Genomic DNA, 8,240 nt, shown 5'->3' on the forward strand with positions numbered 1-8,240 from the left:
TCTGCTCCCCCGAGACTGTGGAGCGATCGGGTGGAGTCCGAGGAGGCTTCTGAGTATGCGTTCTCTGCTTTGGATTTTGAGGATGCTCTCTGTGCTAGTCTGGGGGTTCCTGGTGATTCGTCGGTACCGGTTTGGGGAGTGGGGGAGGTGAGTCGGCAGGTGGCCACTCCCTCTCGTACTCACCACGGTGTTCCTCCCCAGGACGTGGCTGGTCTGTCGGCTGAGGGTCCGGGGCAGGAGGCCTCGGGTTGCCCTTCTTCTGCCGACGTTGGACTGTTGGGACACGACGCGCCCGTGTCTGTCTCTGCGCTGGGAGGGGGTCTGGGGCAGGTGGCCTCGGACACCTCTTCTCCCGTCGCATCGTTTTTGTGGCGAGTGGCGTCCGTGCCGTTGGGGGGGGGGGGCTCGGGGAAGGTGACCTCGACGCCCTCCTTCCCTGAGACGCCTAGGGCGTTGGCCTCTCCTGTGCAGGGTGGGGAGTTCGGGCAGGTGGCCCATGCACTCCCTTCCCCCCGTTCACCTCCAGCTCCGCCTTGTGGGGTGAGCCCGTCGCCGGTGGTCGGGGCTTCTGCTCAGCCTTGCCAGAGGAGTGAGGCAGGAGGTCCTACCCTGTCCAGGTCCTCTCGTGAGGAGGTGATTGCGTTTGAAGGGATTCAGGACCAGATGTCTGAGGGGCGACGGGTGAGCGATCGCCTCCAGACTATGCCTGATGTGGACGACATCCAGCAGCGGTGCGCCATGAGGGCGGCCAAGCTCCATGATGTTGAGGTCACTACTGGTATGTCGGTTAATATTTCTAATTCCATTATGCATTTTTCTAATTATGAGATTGTTGAAAATGCAAATCAATTAGGAGTCTCACTTGGTAGTAATGTCACTGAAATCTCTAATTCTGTTAATGACCTTCTTGATCTAGAGGCTGAGAGGGCCTTAGAGATGATTCGTAACATTGTGGCGGTTAGGCCCATGAGTGATTCTGAGGTTGAGGCTCTGGGGGTCAGGGTGCTTGATCCTTTCTATGCAGACCTTATTAATACTATTCCGGAGGCGGAGGAGGAGGAGGATGAAACTTCTCGGGCGGTTTTGCATGGACCTTCTGCGACGGGTTGTGAGGACCAGTTACAAAGCCATGTTAACCCGAAACGCAAGTGGAAACGGAAGGTGTACCCGGTGTCCGCGGTGCGTAGGAGTGCTAGAATTCGTACGGCCAAAAAATTCCATGATGAACTATGAAGGGAATCTTTTGGAATAGCAGAGGTCTAAAGGACTTGGCTAAAAGAAGATTTCTTGCTGAGGCGGCTGTCGAGCATCGATTAGATTTTATCGCTCTATCGGAGACCGGTAGAGATAATTTTGCGCCTCAGTTTCTTAGTACTTTGTCGGGCGGGATTGACTTTGATTGTTATTGCTTGCCACCGAGAGGGAGATCGGGTGGGATCTTGCTCGGCATTCGATGCGAAGCGCTTGAGGTTCGAAGTGTGGCTATGGGTGACTTTGCGGTCAAGTTTCAGGTTAGATCGAAGGATGATGGTTTTAATTGGGCTCTGGTTGCAGTATATGGGGTTGCGCAACCCGAACTCAAGCCCGAGTTCTTGGCGGATCTCGTTAGGATTTGCGGCTCCGAGCAGCTTCCTATCCTGGTGGGGGGTGATTTCAATATCATTAGACGGTGTGAGGATAAGAACAATGATAACTTTGTTGGCCGATGGTCATTCATGTTTAATACTATCATTGAAAGTCTTGACCTGAGAGAAATTGAGCTCTCTGGTAGGAAATTTACCTGGGCTAACGCGTTGCCAAATCCGACGTATGAGAAGTTGGATAGAGTGTTGGCGAGCGTCGAGTGGGAACAGAAGTTTCCTCTAGTAACAGTTTAGGCTTTGTCCCGTGGGATTTCTGATCACACGCCGTTGTTTGTGGACTCCGGTGAGGCCACCCACCTGGGTAATAAAAACTCCTTCTCGTTTGAGTTGGCTTGGTTTGAACGAGAAGGTTTCTTTGATCTCGTAGCCAGAGAGTGGGCTAAGGATTCAGGAGGGAAGACTGCGATCCAGCGCTGGCAGAATAAGATTAGGCATTTGAGAAGCTTCCTGCATGGTTGGGCTAAACATCTTAGCGGGATTTATAAGGTCGAAAAGGAAAGGCTCCTTTCCCTTATTCAGGCCCTAGATGTGAAAGCTGAAACCATGGTTCTGCCGGCCGCGGAGCTTCATGCCAAGCTTGATGCGGAGATGAGGCTGAAAGAACTCCTTCGAGAGGAGGAATTGAAGTGGGCGTTGCGGGCCAAGGTCCGGCGAGTAGTCCAGGGGGATGCGAACACTCAATTTTTTCACATGATTGCTAATGGTAAACATAGAAAGAAGAGGATCTTTCAGCTTGAGCAAGATGAAGGAACAATTGTAGGTCATGAAAACCTTAAGCAGTATATTACTGAGTACTACAAGCAGTTGTTTGGTCCTCCTGAGGATAACTGCGTGTCCTTGGATGAGTCCAGGGTTGAGGATGTTCCTCAACTCACAGCGGTGGAGAATGATATTCTCGCGACTCCTTTTTCTGAGAAAGAGGTGTTCGAGGCCATATCGCAGATGAAAAATAACAAGGCACCGGGCCCTGATGGTTTTCCGGTGGAGTTTTATAAAAAGTGCTGGCATATTATTAAGGGGGATCTGTTGCCTCTGTTTAATAATCTCTTCTCTGGACAGGTTCAGCTTTTTCAGCTGAATTTTGGTACGATAACCCTTCTCCCTAAGAAAACAGCGGCTGTGAGAATTGAGCAATTCAGGCCCATCTGTCTTCTGAATGTTAGCTTCAAAATCTTTACCAAGGTTGGGACTAATAGGCTCACAAAGATTGCGCATGCGGTGGTATAGCCTACCCAAACTGCTTTCATGCCGGACAGGAACATCCTTGAAGGGGTTGTGGTCCTTCATGAAACGCTCCATGAGATCCACACGAAAAAGCTGGATGGGGTTATTTTCAAAGTGGATTTCGAGAAAGCATATGACAAAGTCAAATGGCCCTTCCTTCAACAGGCCTTGCGTATGAAGGGATTCAATGAAGCTTGGCGACGCCAGGTAGAGTCCTTCACGCAAAAAGGTAGTGTTGGAATTAAAGTGAATGACGATGTAGATCATTATTTCCAGACACACAAAGGCCTAAGGCAAGGTGATCCGATGTCTCCTATTTTGTTCAACATTGTGGCGGACATGTTGGCAATTCTTATAGGAAGGGCAAAGGAGGCCGGTCAGGTGGGTGGCTTGGTGCCTCATCTGGTTGACGGGGGTGTCTCCATTCTGCAGTACGCTGATGATACAATCATCTTTATGGAGCATGACTTGGTAAAAGCGAGAAATATGAAGTTGGTGTTATGCTTATTTGAACAATTGTCCGGATTAAAGATCAACTTTCACAAAAGCGAGTTGTTCTGCTTTGGTAGAGCCAAGGAGGAACAAGAGGCTTATAGGCAATTGTTTGGATGTGAATTAGGGGCTTTACTTTTCACGTACCTAGGTATACCCATTCACCATCGTAAGCTACAAACAGAGAGTGGAAGTGCATCGAGGATCGGTTTGAGAAAAAACTCAGTTGCTGGAAGGGCAAACTCATGTCTTATGGAGGCCGGCTGATTCTTATCAATTCGGTGCTCACGAGTATGCCGATGTTCCTTCTATCATTCTTCCAAGTTCCAGTCGGGGTTCGGAAAAGGCTGTACTTTTACCGATCAAGATTTTTTTGGCAGAGTGATGATCTTAAGAGAAAGTACAGACTTGCCAAATGGGATGTAATCTGTCGACCAAAGGACCAAGGGGGTCTGGGTGTTGAGAATCTTGAGGTCAAGAACAGATGCCTTCTCAGTAAGTGGCTGTATAAGTTATCTATTGAGACAGACGCAACGTGGGCACAAATTCTTCGTAACAAGTATCTGCAGTCCAAGACTTTGTCACAGGTGACCGTGAGACAAACGGACTCGCCGTTTTGGAAGGGGCTTATGAGAGTTAAGGCCGCCTTCTTTAATAGAACAAAGTTTATCGTCGGTAATGGTAACAATACCCGTTTCTGGGAGGATACGTGGCTTGGTGATACACCATTGGCGTTACATTATCCGTCCCTATATCATATTGTTCAACGACGTGACGTGCTGGTTGCAACGATTATGTAGTCCGTTCCCCTTAATATCTAGTTTCGGAGGGTGCTTATTGGTGATAGGTGGGAAGCTTGGCTTCATCTGGTGACTAGACTGATGGAGGTTCAGTTAGCTCATCAGCCCGATCAATTGTGTTGGAAACTTACTAGGTCTGGAGTGTTTACGGTTAAGTCGATGTATATCGATGTCATTAACTCTAGTGTCATTCCTAGTTCCAAACATGTTTGGAAAGTTAATGTTCCTTTGAAGATTAAAGTGTTTATGTGGTTTGTACATAAACAAGTCATTTTAACTAAGGACAACTTGGTTAAGCGCAATTGGACAGGCTCTACTAGGTGTAGCTTCTGTGATCGGGACGAGACCATTAAGCACCTCTTCTTCGAGTGCCCATTGGCGAGAGTCTTGTGGCGCACGGTGCAAATTGCCTTTAACATTACTCCCCCGGACTCGGTAGGTTCATTGTTTGGAATGTGGCTTGCTGGGATAGAGTCCGATACCACTGGACACATTCATGTTGGAGTATGTGCGTTGTTATGGGCAATTTGGAACTGCGGGAATGATTTGGCTTTTAACAGAACAACAACTATTCATTTTTTGCAGGTTTTATTCCGAGCTACGGCGCTGATCCGTTTGTGGTCCTTACTCACTCCAATGGCGGCCAGGGAGCGTTTGGTTACTAGGTCTGTCCGGTGGGAGATGGTTGCGTGGGATATCTTCAACCGATTTGGATGTCGGTCATGTAATAGGATAGGCGATTAGTTTTCCTATCTTTATTCTGCCAGCCGGTTGTGGATTTGTGGCTTTTTTTCTATTTGCGTTGAGGCTCTGTGTGAGCTTCCCTCTATTTACATTTCCAGACTTTGAGATTTTGTAAAACCTTTTTACTTATGTTTATGGCCGTATGCATCGTTCTGATGCAGAGGCCGGGGAGCCCCGCCTTTTCAAAAAAAACTGCGTGCACATGCGGCCGGTGATGTTAGAACAACTCTAGCAGACCCTGTATCCCGCCTGCCTGCAAAATGCGTTTGCAGTTCGGGGGAAACCGCTTTTGCGGGCTGGCTCAGACGGCTGCAGATGCAGACCCCCAAACGGACATGTATAAAAGGATATTCGTCGAATATGCTTTTATACGGGTAGGCTTTGCGGTGTCTGCTCTTTGCATCGCCACGTCGACCCGCAACAAAAAATGCTCAATTCTCGTATTTGATATAAGTTCCCACAAACAAGTTCAAATTCAAAAAAACATAACACAGTTTTACGCGCAAATAAAAGCCAAGTTCAGTATGACAAACGCAAAAGAGGGTCTTGCAAAAGTTACAGCCATGTCCGGCATCATCTTGGTCGATCTTCACTCCGCGCCATCGAGTCCATCTTGAAGTTCATCGGCACCATCGAATCCACCTCCGGCGCTTGTCCCAACTCCCGCACCGAAATCATCGACATTGCCACCATATGGAGCAGAGAAAACATCTTCGGAACTATAACACGGACCGGCCAACAAGTTCATGAACTCGACAGTTGCATTGTTTGAACCACCGCTATATTGAACGATGACAAGTCACGAGCTATCGCAAAAAATGGTGAAAACGAAAGAAAAGTGCCATGACCGAAGACGCATACCTTCCGGCCATTTCGTCGAACACCTCTCTTGCGGGGGGAGCAGCACCGTTGAACAGCATCGCCGGGGCACCTCTTTCTGGGATGGAGTTCGAGGATGAAGGAGGCAGCTTGTTTGCAGCCGGATTCCTCTTCCTTTTGCCGGTCGCGGCCTTCATGACCTTCTCCGCCGCCGGCCAAGCAACGTTGGCGCTGGGAGCGCGACCCTTGGCGGCGGGGGCTGCCGGATTCCCGCCCTGCATGACCACGTTGCCCTGCCGCTTCCGGGCAGGCGCGGGGCTAGCTTGAGCGATGGCAGGGCCAACATGGCTAGCGACGAGATCCGCCCGAGGGTAAGTGTTGGGGAATGTAGCAGAAATTCAAAATTTTCTATGCATCACCAAGATCAATCTATGGAGAGACTAGCAACGAGAGAGAGAGGGGGTGCACCTTCATACCCCTGAAGATCGCTAAGCGGAAGCGTTGCAAGAACGCGGATGAGGTAGTCGTACTCGTGGCGATTCAGATCGCGGTCGATTCCGATCTAAGCGCCGAACAACGGCGCCTCCACGTTCAACACACGTGCAGCCCGGTGACGTCTCACATGCCTTGATCCAGCAAGGAGAGAGGGAGAGGTTGGGGAAGACTCCGTCCAGCAGCAGCACGACGGTGTGGTGGTGGTGGAGGAGCACGGTACTCCAGCAGGGCTTCGCCAAGCACTACGAGAGACGAGGAGGGAGAGAGGTAGGGTTGCGCCTTGGGAGAGAGAACTCATGTGTTGGGCAGCCCCAAAACCTCCACTATATATAGGGGGAAGGGAGAGGGGGAGGCGCCCTAGGGTTTCCCCTAGGGGGGGCGGCAGCCACGGCAGATGGGATCTCCCCTTTGGGTGACTTGGCCCCCAAGCCAGGAGGTGGGAACCCTAGATGGGGCGCCCCAAACCCCCTGGTCACGTGGGAATAGGTGAGGGGGGCGCACAGCCCCTTAGTGGGCTGGTTTGCCCCCTCCCCTTGGCCCATGAAGCCCCCCCAACACTTGCCGGGGCTCCCGAAACACCTTTCGGTCATGCTGGTCATCATCCGGTACCTCCGGAACACTTCCGGACTCCAAAACCCTTCGTCCAATATATCAATCTTCACCTCCGGACCATTCCGGGACTCCTCGTGACGTCCGGGATCTCATCCGGGACTCCGAACAACATTCGGTAACCGCGTACATACCTTCCCTATAACCCTAGAGTCATCGAGTCTTAAGTGTGTAGACCCTACGGGTTCGGGAACCATGCAGACATGACCGAGACAACTCTCCGGTCAATAACCAACAGCGGGATCTGGATACCCATATTGGCTCCCACATGTTCCACGATGATCTCATCGGATGAACCACGATGTCAAGGATTCAATCCATCCCGTATACAATTCCCTTTGTCTACCGGTATAGTACTTGCCCGAGATTCGATCGTCGGTATGCCGATACCTTGTTCAATCTCGTTACCGGCAAGTCTCTTTACTCGTTCCGTAACACATCATCCCATGATCAAGTCCTTGATCACATTGTGCACATTATGATGATGTCCTACTGAGTGGGCCCAGAGATACCTCTCCGTCACACGGAGTGACAACTCCCAGTCTCGATTCGTGCCAACCCAACAGACACTTTCGGAGATACCCGTAGTGCACCTTTATAGCCACCCAGTTACTTCTGACATTTGGTACACCCAAAGCATTCCTACGGTATCCGGGAGTTGCACAATCTCATGGTCTAAGGAAAAGATACTTGACATTTAGAAAAGCTTTAGCATACGAACTACACGATCTTGTGCTATGCTTAGGATTGGGTCTTGTCCATCACATCATTCTCCTAATGATGTGATCCCGTTATCAATGACATCCAATGTCCATGGTCAGGAAACCATGACCATCTGTTGATCAACGAGCTAGTCAACTAGAGGCTCACTAGGGACATGTTGTGGTCTATGTATTCACACATGTATTGCGGTTTCCGGTCAATACAATTATAGCATGAATAATAGACAATTATCATGAATAAGGAAATACAATAATAACCATTTTATTATTGTCTCTAGGGCATATTTCCAACAGTAAGGGGCGTGCGCGACCTCGACGGTGATGGGGGGCAGCTGGGAGTCGTCCACGGCGGCGAGGGACTGCCGTGGAGGATGCACCGTAGCGTGTGGCAGCGGGGCAATGGTGGCGGAGGGTGGGGGAAGCGGGAAAGGGCGCGCGGAAATGTCCCTCTCGCCAAATCTCGCCGCGGATAGGGGTTGAGCTTGGGTCGACCTCCCAACCCGTGAAACTAGAGGTTGGGGAAGAAGTTTTGCCGCGCCACGTAAAAATATTTGCGGGCTGGGGCGGGATGCGGGGTCTGATCGGGCAGGTTTTCCCGCCCCGACCCGCACTTTGGTGGTTATTTTGTGGGTCGGGTGGGATGCGAGGTCTGCTAGAGTTGCTCTTAGGGCATCTCGAGCCCAGACCATAAA

Source organism: Triticum dicoccoides, chromosome 7B (genome assembly GCF_002162155.2).
Source record: "Triticum dicoccoides isolate Atlit2015 ecotype Zavitan chromosome 7B, WEW_v2.0, whole genome shotgun sequence".
Classification (NCBI taxonomy): Eukaryota; Viridiplantae; Streptophyta; class Magnoliopsida; order Poales; family Poaceae; genus Triticum; species Triticum dicoccoides.